General features: G+C 39.4%; 1 protein-coding gene across 1 annotated transcript in view; it reads right to left on the bottom strand.

Annotated features, from left to right (window-relative positions):
• The window catches only part of NUDCD3 (NudC domain containing 3), a 106,065-nt gene that overhangs the window by 86,006 nt on the left and 6,888 nt on the right, over window positions 1–13,171 (bottom strand). The window lies entirely within an intron of this gene.

Genomic DNA, 13,171 nt, shown 5'->3' with positions numbered 1-13,171 from the left:
CCAGCCCTGATTACCCCTAAGAAGCTGTCCCTCTGCCCCTCTGTAGTGATTGTCAGTTCCATCCTTCCAGTTGCTTGGCAACAAATTTTGAAGAGGAAGAAAAAAATACAATTACCTTTAAAATTCTAAATGTAACAGATACATACAATTTACTACTAAATATAGCTATACTAAATACTTCCATAAATAACAAATAGTCTATACTCCTAGAAAATCTAAGAAAATCAACTGAGAAACCATTAGAAACCAGTCAGAGAATTCAGTGCAAAAAGATTAAAATTCTAGGCCGGGCACAGTGGCTCTGCCTGTAATCTCAGCACTCTGGGAGGTCAAGGCAAGAGGCAAGAGGATTGCCTGAGCTTGGGGTTCGAGACCAACCTGGGCAACTTGGTGAGACCTCATCTGTTCAATAATTGAAAAAAAAGATGGGCGAGGTAGCGCATGCCTGTAATTCCAGCTACCTGGAAGGCTATAAGGCGGAAGGATCGCCTAAGCCCAACAGGTCGAGGCTGCGGTGGCCGTGAGTGTGCCAGTGCACTCCTGCCTGGGCAACAGAGTAAGATTCCAACTCAGAAAAAAAAAAAGAAGCAGGAAGCAGGGCACTGCTTTTAAAAGATTAAAATTCTACAGAACATAAAGCAAGACTTATATAAACAAGACCTATCCTATTCTTAGACAAAAAAGACTTAATAGTGTAAAAATGTCAATTCTCCCTAATCCAAAACATAAATGTAATGTATTCCCAAAGAAACTTTCTACAGAATTTTTATATGCAAAAGTTAATTTTCAAAAATAGTCAAGAAAAGCCTGGGGGGGGGATTAAACACTAGTTCTACCAAGTGTTAAAATGTTACAGCTGTGGTACATAAAATAGGTTAGTACCAGCATACAAACTGAACAAACAGTTTAGTATCTGAAAATAAATACAATGCAAAAGGAAAAAATACAGAAGCATATACAACGTCAAATCAGAATCCAAGATGTTTCAAAAGTGAATGACATTTCAAAGAAAACCAAAGAAGAGAGGTAAGAGTAGCCTGGAAACATTTCAGGGCCTCTAGCTAGAGCCTAGGATGGAGTCAGATACCGTCAGACAACCTAAGAGTGAAAGAAAAAACTGATCTCTCTGGGCCCAATTAAGCAACATCCATCAAAACTACAAACACCATACCTTTTGATCTGGTAATTCTTGTTCTAGGAATTCATCTAACTGATATTTATAAATGTTTAAGACACATGTACAAACATATGATGTTAAGATCTACAAAGAAGAATACTATATGACAGTTAAGAAAAACCTTGGGCTGGACACGTTGGCTCAAGCCTATAATCCCAGCACTTTGGGAGGCCGGGGTGAGAGGATTGCCTGAGTCCACGGGATCGAGAGCAGCCTGGGCAACTTGGCGAGACCTCATCTCTACTGTAAATCAAAAAATTAGCTGGGTGTGGTAGCACACACTTATAGTTCCGGTTACTTGGAAGGATGAGGCAGAAGGATCACCTGAGCCCAGTGGGTTGACACTGGGGTGGCCATGAGCTAGCACTGTACTCCAGTTTGGGTGACAGTGAGACTCCAACTCAAAAAAAAAAAATCTTGGCCATACATCAAAGTCACCTGAAAAGCTTTTAAAAATCTGGACATGACACAGGGGCCACACCAGATCAATTAATAATTTGCATTATCATAAATCTAGAAAACTAGTCAGATGTCCCCTCTCAGGGAACATAAAGAGATTGCTAGTGATTATACAGCACAAACTTATGCCAGCCCAAATTTTTCAAAAATGAATGTTTCCTTGAAGTTTTACACTCAAATTGCATGAAAAAGCAAATAAGGAGATGGAATATATACTGAGATATACATTAAAAAATAACAGCTGGTATTACATACTAACATAATTTTGAGGTACTTTCACAGTGGTGCACACACTGGACAATAAATTTACATATTATTAATGTGGGAAGAAGAAAACGAGATGCATTGTCTGCTCAAACAGAAAAACACCAGGTGGAAGACATCCAACAAATTACTATTGCACAACATGTATCAATGAACCTGCAATACATATCGGTGCCTATTTCACATGTTATCACACGTCAGAAAAATATAAGATATACACCAATAACTCAAAAAACAACAGATGCTGGAGAGGATGCAAGGGAAAAGGAACACTTCTACACTGTCAGTGGGAGAGTAAACTAGTACAACCTCTGTGGAAAACAGTTTGGCGATTCCTAAAAGATCTAAAAATCTACCTACCATACGACCCTGCAATCTCCCTTCTGAGAATATACACGGAGAAACTCAAATCACTCTGTGAAAAAGATACCTGCACATATGTTTATTGCAGCATTATTTACAATAGCAAAAACATGGAACCAACTGTGGTGCCACCAAAAGAGGACTGGATAAAAAAAGTATGGTACATATACAAGATGGAATATTACACAGTGATAAAGGACAAAATTATGAACTTCACAGCAACTTGGATGAACTTAGAGTCTATAATACTGAGTGATCTATCTCAGAAACAAAGAACTGAGTACCACATGTTCTCACTCATAAGCAGACCTTGAACAATTATCATAATACTATGAGAAAGGGATTGGCAGTAGTGCGAAACTGCGGAAGGAGGAGAGGGGCACACCTTATCAACAAGGGTACCTGCATAATGAACATCTGTATACCTAATCCTGAATTGTACTCCACATCTTTAAAATAAAATTTTTTTTAAAAAAAGAAAAATATAAGATATAAATAATTTTTTGTCATAAATAAGTTCCTCAGTGTCCAAGATTCCATTATAAGTCAAATATCATTACAATAAAAGAACTGGAAATGCTATACTATTTAATATGAAGTGATTCATTTTTCACTAATTCATAAAAAAGTGTGGTCAAGTTGCTGGCATATGATCCACAAGAGGTCTCCAAGTGCAGAAGGTTAAATCAGCTCTCTAGGGCAAGGGTCCAGGAATAAGCCTTTTAAAGCTCCTAGTGACTGCAAAGGCAGCTACATACAGTATAGGATCTCAGGGCAAATCACCTGAAGACAAACCAGATTCAACCACTCAACAACAGGAGCCTGGGTTAGTTTCCTTAACTACAAAAACAGAAGGGCAACAGATGTGCCTCGCAGAATTGTGAGGACAGTGAAAAACCTACATGTACACTAAGAAGAAGATACCTGGCAGCAGGAAGTACTTGGTCAGTGTCAGCTGCTCATCGAATGCAAGAATTCATAGCACATTCCCAGGACGTGACAAAATCACAATCACAGAAGTGCCTCTGGCTGGGTGTGGTGGCTCACTCCTGTAAGCCCCACACTTCAAGAGGCTGAGGGAGGAGCACTTGAAGCCAGGACTTCAAGATAAGCCTGAGCAACATAGCAAGACTCTGTCTCTACAAAAAAAAAAAAAAGATGTGCTTTTGTATGTGCATGTGTACTATATACAACAGGAAAGATATACACATCTAAATATAAACGTTTTGCAAAATAAGCTATTGACAATAGTCACCTATAGGAAGAGCTTTCTTCCATTATATACTCTCATAACTTTCAAAAACGTGGCCCTAAGTTCAACTCCAACTTTCAGGAAATAGGACAGAGGACATTTAGATCATATCACGACAGCAAAATCCACACAGTGGGAAATGCAAACTAACAACAAGCTTTCTTTTAACAAATAAATTTTGAGGGGGGGGGGAGAAAAAAAGAAAAATAGACTATTAACTATGAGCCATGGGTGTTTGGAGCCTTATTTATAGCCTGGTTCAAACAAAACATTTTTTAAAGTTAGGACATCAGGAGACAACTGGAAGTTTAAGCAGTGGCTGAAAACATTTTCAGATGGAATGATATGAGGCAGAATTTGCTTCAAAACAGCCCAGGAAGGAGAAAAGCAGGCTGGTTTTGGGACTGGGCAATAACCACCTGAGGAGTCATGCTGTTCTATCTGCTGTGGTTCACATTTTAAATTCTACTTAATAAATTTTTTGTGTAGAACGTATACTACCTTTTCTCTTGTTGTTATTTTTATGTGCCAGGGTCTCACTCTATCACTCAGGCTGGAGTGCAATGGCACAATCATGGCTCATTGCAGCCTCGACCTGCTGGGCTCAGTCAATCCTACCACCTCACCCTCCCAAGGAGCTGGACTACAGGTAGGCACCACCATGCCCAGCTAATTTTTTATGTTTTGTAGAGACAAGTTCTCATTATGTTACCCAGGCTGGTCTCAAACTCCTGGGTTCAAGCAATCCTCCTGCCTCAGTCTCCGAAAGTGCTGGGATGACAAGCATAAACCACCGCACCAGGTTACCTTTTCAATATAAAAAAGTTAGCCTAAAAAGTATAACTACTGTTATAGAAAAATATTCATATAAAAGTTATGTTTAAAGTGGAATATTTTAAAAACGAATCTCTCAGATAGTACGGTAATTAGTTACTTTCTTCTTAACACAACAAAGAGAATAAACCCAAATTTATCCCTCTGAGATAGTACTGCTTCAATTTCCAATAACTTTCTGGCCTTACCTTCTAACTGTATGATCCTAAGCAAAGCACTTGACCATTGTACATCTCAATTTCCTCATCTCTAAAAACAAAGCAGAGCATTTCTTAATATTTTGAAATACATACTTTTCTAGGTGAAAAACTCCCCAGATGATTCTAACATGTCTCCTCATCCTCCCTGACAATAGGTTTCCCTGAGACCCTCTAACTCTGACAGGTTACAATGCCAGGTTATCTTCTGATATAGCTTCAATATCCAGCAAACTCAACATTGCTTCCTAAAATGAAGGCTATAACCTTCTCTGCAAAATAAAAAAGGAATGTTTCAAGCAAGCAAAAGAAGTCTTCCTAACAATCTGAGTCAGGTTTTCCTGACTTGTAATTTAAATCAAATTTCTTGGAGGCCTCTTATGTCTGAGCTTAGAGAAGGAGGAGTTTCATTGGAAAGGTAATAGGAGACTGAGCCAGACAGGTCAAGGCACAATCCCTAGACAGGGTCTACAGATAACTGAAGCTAAAGGGAAACAGGCAGGCACATCCCTCAATCCCTGGCTTTCTACTATTCTCTTTCAGGGCATAATATGCAGCATGCTCCCTCGTCTAAGAACAAGAGCCACTGTAGGCACACAATACTCAATAGTATACATCATGAAATGAAAAGCAGTAAAAGCCGGGCTCGGTGGCTCAGCCTGTAATCCCGCGCCTTTGGGAAGCTGAGGTGAGTAGATTGCCTGAGCCCGCAGGTTCGCTGAGGTGAGTGGATTGCCTGAGCCCGCGGGTTCAAGACCCGCCTGGGTAACTTGGCGAGACCTCATCTCTACAATAAATCAAAAAATTAGCCGGGCATGGTAGTGCGCGCCTGTAGTTCCAGCTACTCGGAAGGCTGAGGCGGAAGGATCGCCGGAGCCCAGCAAGTCGAGGCTGCGGTGACCGGGAGCAACCATTGCACTCCAGTCTGGGTGACAGAGTGAGACTCCAACTCAAAAACAAAAAAAGAAAAGCAGTAAAATGGCCAGCTGCAATGGCTTACACCTGTAATCCCAGCACTGTAGAGATCAAGGCAGGAAGATTACTTGAGCCCAGGAGTCTGACACCAGCCTGGGCAAAGTAGCATGAACTCAACTCTACAAAAAAAAATCAGCCAGGCATGGTAGCACGCACCTGCAGTCCCAGCTACTTGGGAGGCTGAGGCAGGAGGAATGCCCGAGCCCAGAAGGTTGAGGCTGCAGTGAGCTGTGATCATACCACCATATTCCAGCCTGGGAGACAAGAGTCAGACTCCCACTCAAAAAAAAAAACAAAGAAAACGCAAAAGGAATAAAGGAAATGCTCAGGATATAATATTCAGAAAAAAAAGAATATATAGTGGAAGAAAATTTTACAAATATACATATCTATTATAAGTATGTTTATATGAATAAGAAAAACCATAGAAAAATATCTTAAAAAGTGAATAGGGAGTGGTGGGATTTGTTCTATACACACTCATCTGCATTTTCCAAATATTACATTTAGTATATTCAGAAAGAAAAATGAAAAGGCTTTTTATTTCTTAAGTAAAGAGAAATAATGGTAATAGCTAATACCTGCCTGAGACCTCACTCTGTCAGGAACCATGCTAAGATGGCCTTAAGTATTTATCTCATTCAATCCTCACCATAGCTCCCCGGGTGGGTACACGGGGAGGTACATTCTGATTTTGCCATGACTATACAAAAGGGCCTCCTGCAATTGCCACCTGATAAAGTTCAACTAGTAAAGGAAGAATCTGTTTAAAGATAAATCAGGGAACCAATGTCCTCAAGAAGTGTGAGACTGCACACAGAGAGGAAGTTCCAGGCCACAGTGCAGGTACCTTTCTGTTCTGACAGTCCACCTGAGGGGCACCCAAGAGCACAGATGTCATGACAGGCGGGTGAGTGCTATAAAATGTATGTTTGTGTCGCCCCAAAATTCATGTTGAAGTTTTAAACTCCCCCCATGATATGTGGAGGTGGGGCCTCTGGGAAGTAATCGAGCCATGAGGGCAGAGGCCATGAATGGGATTAGTGCCCTTATAAAAGAGGCCTAAGGGAGCGCATCTGCACCTTCCACTATGTGAAGAATCAGTGAGAAGACAGAACCAAGTAGTAGGCCCTTACCAGACACGGAATCTGCTGGCACCTTGATCTTAGACTTCCAGAACTGTGAGCAATAAATGTCTCTTGTTTATAAGCCACCCAGGCTATGGTATTTTTGTCTTAGCCCAAACTGAGACAGTAAGCAAAACCAAAAGGCACAGGATATAATGTTCAGAAAAAAAAGAATATATAGTGGAAGAAAATTTTATAAATATACATATATCTATATAAGTATGTTTATATGAATAAGAAAAACCATAGAAAGATATCTTAAAAAGTGAATAGGGAGCGGTGGGATTTGCACTAGAGTGCTCACCTCACACAGGGCTAGGAGATGAAAGAAGCTAAGTCTTTGCCCCAATCACTGGAGATACAGGAACAGCCAGCCATAAATGAACAAGATGAAATAAAGTGCACTCTGAGGAAACACGATTACCTGTTGGGAAGAGCAGAAGGACCTAGTTCTGGGGAGAATTTGCTGTTGAGGTGGAAATAGGTGTGAACACTGAGGAAAGTGAAGAGTGCCCACACCTAGGGAGACCAAGTTAGGAGGGAGAAGCCTAATGACGCACAAGTATCCACCAAGGACACTATTAGGAAACCTGAAACTTCCATTCCAAAAGATGCCAATCCCTTCCAAGAAGCACCTGCATTCCTGTAACAGCTGGGCACACCACCCACAGCAAGAGAATTCACTGAACAGTTCCTCAGGCACCATGTTCTAACAGGCTTGTCACAGAAGTGGCTAACGTTAAGCAGTTCTCTTCTCACACTGCTACTCCTCTGCTTCCCTGTCCAGGGCAGGAGGGATGGCCTGACTGGACCTGGGCCCAGGTCAGTGCCCACTCCACATCAACAGTGAGAGAGCACTCTGTCCCTCATCCAAGGAACAAAAAGACACCCAGTCCCAGCACTCAGGACAAAGACAACTGTTTCCAGGCAATAACTGACATTCTTAGTGCTACTTTATTTTCCTTTTTAAAATAATTCTGTTCACAATTTAGAAAGAGAAAAGCCCAGAACTGACACAGTGTTTCAGAGATTTTCGTCAGCATCCCAAGCACCAGCAAATGCAGTTATCTTCCCACTGCCTACAGTGACACCAGCAGGTTAAGAGCCTAAACTGCAGGTGTTATGAAAGTTGGCACCAGACTGACTGTCCACGCCAAGGAAACCAATACCAAACTCTGCTGAGATGGAAGCCAAGAGGCAAACTCTAACAGACAGCTCTTCAGAGGTGCCCAATTAGTGACTGTGACATAAGATGCTGCAGATTTTGTGCTCCTCTCTCCTTCGAAAGTATTATACTAATCATGTCTATAGGCACTGGTCACCTAGGCAAGTGTAACATCAACACTGAGACTCAAATGGCACCTTTCACTTTTTACAAAGTCTTACTATGTACAAATCTTAAAACTGTAAAGTCAGCTGGGTGCTGTGGCTCAATTCTATAATCTCAGCATTTTGGGAGGCCAAGACAGGAGGATTGCTTGAGCCAAGGAGTTTGAGACCAGCCTGGGCAACATAGAAAGACCTCATCTCTATAAAAATAAAAATAAAAAAATTAGCCAGGCATGGTGGCACGCACTTCTAGTCCCAACTACTCAGGCAGCTGAGGAGGAAGAATCGCCTGAGCCCAGAAGTTGGAGGTTGTGGTAAGCTAAGATCATGCCTCAGCACTTTAGCCTGGGCAACAGAGTGAGACCCTGATTTAAAACAAACAAACCTGTAAAGTATCCTTATAAAACATAAGCACATTCTCCGATGTTATCCTGTATAAAATAGAAAATACAAATTCTCTCTCTTCTCTGGAATAAAACTGATCACTTTTAGCTCTCGGGTGAGAGCATTTCTGATCTTCCTTTGATGTTTCCTGGCAGCAATGCAGGGCAGAAGCAAGAATGAAATTCTGAGCAGCTGTAGCTTACTAACTGGGGAAATGCTAAAATAAGAGTGATGGCAAAATGAGGTTAAAATAAAATTTCCCTCAAGTTTCCCCTAAATCACTCAAAAATTATCCTGTACACTATGTATATTGCAATATATACTTTAGGGCAGAACACAGGTCTGAGGCTGCCAGAGACTGGGAGTAGGGACAGGATGCAACTACAAAGAGGTACAAAGGAACCTGGCATTGACGGAAATACTATCTATCTTGATTGTGGTACCAGGTGGTTACAAGACTATATTTGTCCAAATTTATAAACTATATTCCAGAAAGAGTGAATTACATTGTTATGTAAATTACACTTTAATTTTTTAAATATATACTTTAATAATTAATAATACTTTTGTATTATACTTTAATACAAAACAAAAACTTATGTTGTATACAATAATAAACAGATTATAATAAAAACACATGTACAGAGGTACAAGGCTTGCCAGAGCCCAGGAGTTCAAGTCCAGCCTGGGCAACATAGCAAGACCCCCATCTCTTAGAAGATAAAATAAAATAAAAATTTAAAATACATATACAAAATATAAATACATAAATTCTTATTATTCTGTTTCGTTTTTTTCCCAGCACCTACGATGAATTTGTTTAAACTATATAAGCATATGATGTGACTTTACTGTAGACTAAGAAAAGGAATTTTTTGCCTAACACTCAGTAGAACCACCATTAAACACATCGAGCAGGAGTCACCAGAATCAGCAACCTGAGATTTAAATTCTAGGCAGAGTGCCCAGAACAGGCAGTGCTTCCATGTGGTCTTCTAAAGAATAACTACAGAACTGCAGGTCTACAGTTCAGAGGATAAACTGTCTTGAACACTGATGGAGGGACTTGGAGCACAGCTAAAAATAGGCCAAGGAAAAAGACTATCTTTCATATTCAATATTCAAATCTGCTAAAAACACTGCATTTCAAGGGTAACTAGAGATCTGTGTCACAACTTGTTTTGTTCATGGAACACCAGGAACTGAGGGTCAAGATTATTCCCACTCCTTGGAAGTGTTAGAAGACCAGGATTTTTGCAATATCAGTTCCCAAGTAGAAAGGTTAGCGTTACTCAAATACAACTAAGTCTTCATTCAATACTTACTAAAAGAACTTACAAAACTAACTCTATTTCTAACCCAGAACACAACTCATTGATTTAAGAAAAAAAATAGGATCTCAACAAGACAAAGTAGCTATCCTAGTTTCTTACTCAGTAATAAAAAACAAATTCCCTCAATTTTTTGGAAAATATAAAAGGAATGAAAAAATAACTAACAAAACAAAATGTGTGCTCATTATAGAAAAATTAGAATATATAGTTAAGGAACAAAGATGAAAATGAAGAACACTCATAATTCCACCGCTGGATATAAGCACTATTAACAATTTATTTTCTCCCAGGCATATATATAACGTTAAATGTTTTTCAAATTTGATATTAGACTATACAGTTTGAATCCTCCATTTCTCACTTAACACGATATCATGAAAATATATGCATAAGTCAAAGTTCAACCAAAGAAACAGAACCAGCAGCAGATACAGTCAGCCCTCAGTATCCACAGGTTCTGGATCCACAGGTTCCACATCCATGGATTCAACCAACCACAGATCAAAAATATCCCCCCCCCAAAATGGGTGGTTTCGTCTGTTCAGTGCAAACTTCTTGTCATTATTCCCTAAAAAGTACAGTATAACAACTATTTCCATAGCGTTTACACTGTATTAAGGATTATAAGTAATAAGCAATCTGGAGATGATTTAAATATATGGGAGGATGTGCATAGGTTATATGCAAAAGGGACCTGAGCATTCACGTATTTTGGTAACTGCGGGGGTCTTGAAACCAATACTCTGCAGATACCAAAGGATGACTATTTATTAAGAGATTTACTGCAAGAAATTGGTTTACATAATTGTGAGAGTTGGCTAAGCCAGTCTAAAATCCAGATGGCAGGCTACAATAGAACTCTCAAAAAAACTGAGTGTAGCTGCTGTCCACAAGAAGAATTTCTTCTATTTCAGGGACTCAGTGCTCTGCTCTTCAGGCTTTCAGCTAATAGATCAAGCCCACTCAGATCACGTAGGACTTTACATAAAGACAACTGATTATGAATGTTAATCATACCTACAAAATACCTTGACAGCAACAACCAGATGAGTATTTGATTAAATAACTGGGGACTAGAGCTTAGCCAAATTGACACACAAGATTGACCATCACAATATCTGTATCGGTCATCTATAAAAGCATTTTATAAATGTATATATCCATTCCTTACTATAAAAAGTCAGCATACTTTCAAAATTTTGCTGATATAAGTAATGCTGAAAAAAATAAAACTGAAATAAACAATGCTATAGACTAAATGTTTGCGTCCCAAAATTCCTATGTTAAATCCTAGCCCCAAGGTAACAGCATTAGAAAAACAGTACTTTGGGAGGTGATTAAAGCTCTGCCCTCATGACTGGAATTAGTGTCCTTATAAAAGAGACTTTAGAGAGCTCCTTCACTCCTTCTACCATGTGAGGACACAGCAAGAAAACAGAGATGTATGATCCAGAAAGTGGGCCCTCACCAGACACTGATTCTGCCAGCATCTTGATCTTGGACTTCCAGTCTCTAGAACTGTGAGCAATAAATTTCTGTAGTCTATAAGCCACCCAGGCTATGGTATTATGTATAGCAGCCTGGAAAGATTATTACAATCAACTTTGTATATTCAGTCTTCACTCTTCTATCTGATTGTTATAGAAAGACTACTGGTAAGAGGAGGCTACCTGCAGAAAGAACTCCAGAAAACCACACAGGGTCTTTTGGCTTAAATACTAAACTGCACATGATAAAGTGTGACTCTTCCAGACAGACAAGAAACTCCTGGGTAACTGATCTGGACAATTCCTAGAGCTGGGAGATGCTCAAGTTTCAACCAGCCAAAATGGAAAGACCTCACTGAACAGCTGGAACATTTACAAGAGACCCCAGAAGCCCATGTCTTAGCAGACTAAACTAGCCCAAGAATAAAAGTATTCTAGACACACTTTAACAAAGCTAAAAAACAAGCTTCTAAAAGATATTGCTGATCAGCAAATAAATTAATTGCCTGCAAGAACAAAACTCAATACTCTTTAGCAGAAGAAACCAAATTTCAGAGACTCAACAACATAACATTCATAATGTCTAGTATTCAATCAAAAGTAACCAGACATTTAAAGAAGCAGGAAAATGGAAGTATTTTAGGAGAAGACTCAGTCAATAGAAACAAACCAAGAAATGACAAAGATAATGGATTTTGTAAGTAAAGACTTTAAACAGCTATTATAAACATATTGAAGGATTTAAAGGAAAACAGGGTGGAAATTACAGCCATAAAAAAGAATCAAAGGGAACTCGCAGAGCTGAAAAATACATGTGAAATAAAAAATATACTCGATGAGTTTAATTAAAGATGAAACCCAAAAGGAGAAAAGATAGTAAACCTGAAGATAGGGCAACAGAAACTATTCCAAAGGAAGCACAAAGAGAAAAGAGACTCCAGCAGGAGATGTGGGAGAGTTTGGAAAAAGCTCAAAAGTTCCCAAAAAAGTATAAACACAAAGAAAACCACACCAAAACAAAAAATGATCAAATTGCTGAAAGTAATGATAAACAGAGAATACAGCTGATACAGGCCAGGCATGGTGGTTCATGTCTATGGTCCCAGCACTTTGGGAAGCCCAGGTGGGAGGATCACTTGAGGTCAGGAGTTCAAGACCAGTCTGAGCAACACAGCAAGACTCCCATCTTTACAAAAAAATTAAAAAATAAGTTGGGCATGGTAGCATGTGTCTGTAGTCCTAGCTACTAGGGAGGCTGAAACAGGATAATAGCTTGAGCCCGGGAATGCAAGGTTATAGTGAGCTATGATCAGGTCACTGCACTCCAACCTGAGTATCAGAACAAGATCCTGTCCTTTTTTTTTGTTTAAAGCAGCTGACACAGCAAAAAAAAAAAAAAAAAAGGTGGCGGGGGACGACTATAACACTGACACACGAACTAAGAACATTCATTCATTTGTGGTCAGAAACAACGCAAGCCAGAAGACAATGGAATGATATTCTTTAAAATATTCAAAGAAAAATAACTGAAAACTGAACTTCTATATCCAGAAAATATTCTCAGAAATGGAAAGATGAAATAAAGGTATTTCAGAGCAACAAGAGCTCAAAAAATTCATTACTAGCAGACCAGCTACAAGAAATATTAAAGAAAGATCTTCAAGGTAAAGAGAAATATTAGATCTCTGCCCTCTACGCTATGTCCAGACTCTCTACCCTTATTTCATCCCTTCTCAGCCAGTGCTCCATATTCAAGATGAGCTCCCCTTCTCCATCAACTTGATTCTCCCATCCAATAATTGTTTTCTCTGAGTCCCATTATTTAGCATGGCCTTTAAGACTCTGCAGTCTTGTCCCATTCTATCTTTACAAAATTTAGTTTTCTTACTCCATATTTTATAAATCGTTCCAAGTTGTTCACCTTGCTCCATTAATATAAACTACATTCAAAAACTCCCCCAAACTGGGTCAGAAAGGAGAGTGCAAGTA

This window comes from Carlito syrichta, unplaced genomic scaffold, assembly GCF_000164805.1.
Source record: "Carlito syrichta isolate Samal-C Ts95f unplaced genomic scaffold, Tarsius_syrichta-2.0.1 Scaffold302911, whole genome shotgun sequence".
NCBI lineage: Eukaryota > Metazoa > Chordata > Mammalia > Primates > Tarsiidae > Carlito > Carlito syrichta.
The sequence above is the reverse complement of the archived record's forward strand: the minus strand, read 5'-3'. Positions and strand labels throughout refer to the sequence as shown.